We start from the raw sequence: 2,657 nt of genomic DNA, 5'->3' as shown, positions 1-2,657 counted from the left end.
GACATTAGAGAAACAGACATTGAAAAAGCAGCTACTGGGGCTCCTGCTTGATTAAAGGGAAAGGGTTTTTCAAGTCCATGGCCAAGAAGGAGAGTGATATGGTTTGGCTTTGTGTCCCCACCCAAATCTCACCATGAATTGTAATAATAATCCTCACTGTCATAGGAGGGACCCAGGGGCAGGTAATTGAATCATGGGGGCGGGTTTTTCCCATGCTGTTCTCATGATGGTGAATACGTCTTATGAAATGTCATTTTTTTTTTTCTTTTTTGAGATGGAATTTCACTCTTATCGCCCAGGCAGGAATGCAGTGGCATGATCTCGGCTCACTGTAACCTCTGCCTCCCCGGCTAAGTGATTCTCCTGCCTCAGCCTCTTGAGTGTCTGGGATTCCAGGCACTTGCTACCACGCCTGGCTAATTTTTTTTTGTAATTTTAGTAGTGATGGGGTTTCGCCATTTTGGCCAGGCTGGTCTTGAATTCCTGACCGCAGGTGATCTACCCGTCTCGGCCGCCCAAAGTTCTGGGATTACAGGCGTGAGCTGCCACACCCAGCTGAGATCTGATGGTTTTATAAAGGGGAGTTCCCCTGCACATGCCCTCTTGCCTGCCACCATGTAAGATGTGACCTTGCTCCTCCTTTGCATTCCACCATGATGCCAGCCATGTGGAACTGTGATTAAATTAAACCTCTTTCCTTTATAAATTACCCAGTCTTGGGTATGTCTTTATTAGCAGCGTGACGTGAGAACAGATTAATACAGAAAGATACTAACGTGGATTCCCTGCATGGCAGGCAGTGCAGAGGGCAAAGCACCAGATTGAGGGCTAGCAGCACTGGGCCAAAATGTATGGGCTGTTCCTTATCAGCTGTGTGAGCCTGGATTAGTCTCCTAGTCCCTGGAGGCTTGGTATCCCTCTATGGAAGTGGGAAAAGGCACTTCCTCACGCAGTGAATTGCTAAGAGCATTTTATAGACTACTGAGTGCTTTATACATGTGATGTTAATTTCCTTCCTTTGGGTAATAAACGAGACATGCTGGGGCTCCCTTTTTTAATAGGTTTCTAGGTCTGGCTGCAGGATCTCATGATGTGCCCTGGGATGTGGATGTGTCAAAGTATCAAAGAATGGAAAGAGCAAGAGATGAAGTAGATACAGAAAATTCTGAGATAGCTTCACTCCAATCCCATGAAAGTGACAAATTGGCTGTACAATCACTCAACTGCTAACTTTTCCAGCACCTCCCACGTGCCTGGTCCTGGACTTTGCACTGCTGGTGGGAGAAGAAAACCCATTGGTCTTGTCTGATGGGAGTTTATGGTTTTAGGTGGGGACAAGGACAACACCAAGTCAGAACTATTAGACACGGAATTTAATTCGGAACTAAGCTGGATGGGAAATGGAGGTGTACAGGTTCTGGAAAGAAAGGCTGATGGGGAGATGAGAGTAATCAGGGGAGGCTTTGGCAGAACCAGAGCTTGAGAGGGACTGAAAGGAGCAGGAAAGGTAGTGGTGGCTGCAGTGACATCCCCTTCACCCCACAACATGTGGCAATTACCAACTTCCTACTGCTAAAGAGCATCAAGCACTGACTTTATCCTGGGCACAGAGCCAAATCCTTTATGTCATTCAAGTCCCCCAACCTTTTGAGGTGACACCATTTTACAGATGAGAAAACAGGCAGGGGAAAGAAGCCGTTTCCAGGTCACATACCTAGTCAATGGCAGAGGCGGATTCTAACTCTGGACTGTCTGGTATACCCAGAGTTCGTGCCCCTCACCACAAAGCTGTACATCGAAGGCATGACAGACCCGTGTGAAACACTTTTTGTTGTCCAGCCAGGCTGAGAAGGTAGGGGCAATGGAAAGAAGGTTAGTACTTGTCAGGAGCAGAAAAAGAGAAATTTCTTTCTTATCCATTCTTTTGTTTTTCCCTTACTCCAGGAGGGACTTTGGGGCCAAGATGTTTTTGCCCAACAAATGCTTTTGGCATGGAGAGCTGAGAGGAACTACACCGTGATGGAGAAGCGAAGTCTGGGTGCTTTGGGTTGGTTAAAGCTCTGAATCCAGAATAGAGAGTGGGGCCTGAGGGTGCATTGTGTAGTCCTCAGTGGAGCACATGAGCGCAGAGAGGAGGGGTTGCAGCAGGAATCCACACCTGCAGCTACAACATGGCCTTTACTGGGAGAATGTGAGGCATAAAGGTCAAGAGTTGATCTAACCATGGAAGGCCAAGCTCCACCAGCCCCATGAAATAGAAGGATCATGACCTCAAATGAGACTCAGCCTGCTCTCAATCCCCAGGGGAAGGAGTCTTGAACTGAGAAATCAGGCAATGCCCAGCTCTCCTTCAAGTTTGCTGTGGGGCCATGGAGCAAATCATATCCCCTCCCTTGGCCTCAGTTTCTGCATCTAATAACATGGGGGCGTTTGGACCAGATGAATTCTGAATAGATTGGGTGACTGTAGAGTTGTATTCAGGACAGTGACTAAGCATTTTCCATGTTTTGAGATGATAGTTCACCATTTTCTCTAAGGGGCTGAATCCCTTTGGCCTGACTGCCTGGCTCTAAAGTCTCAGCTTTCGGACCCTACATCAATAAGAAGCTGGAGAGAGGACGGAGGTCTCCCCACTACCCTAGGGAAATGGGGACTGG

The 2,657-nt window shown here is 47.6% G+C and overlaps 1 long non-coding RNA gene across 1 annotated transcript; it reads left to right on the top strand.

Annotated features, from left to right (window-relative positions):
• The first annotated feature begins 540 nt into the window (after nucleotides 1-540).
• Nucleotides 541-2,440, top strand: LOC110741190. The gene is made up of 2 exons (XR_002516981.2): nucleotides 541-1,852; nucleotides 1,945-2,440. It is a non-coding gene; the product is annotated as an uncharacterized LOC110741190 (long non-coding RNA).
• The last annotated feature ends 217 nt before the right edge of the window (nucleotides 2,441-2,657 follow it).

Source organism: Papio anubis, chromosome 12, assembly GCF_008728515.1.
Source record: "Papio anubis isolate 15944 chromosome 12, Panubis1.0, whole genome shotgun sequence".
In the NCBI taxonomy this organism is placed as follows: Eukaryota; Metazoa; Chordata; class Mammalia; order Primates; family Cercopithecidae; genus Papio; species Papio anubis.
The sequence above is the reverse complement of the archived record's forward strand: the minus strand, read 5'-3'. Positions and strand labels throughout refer to the sequence as shown.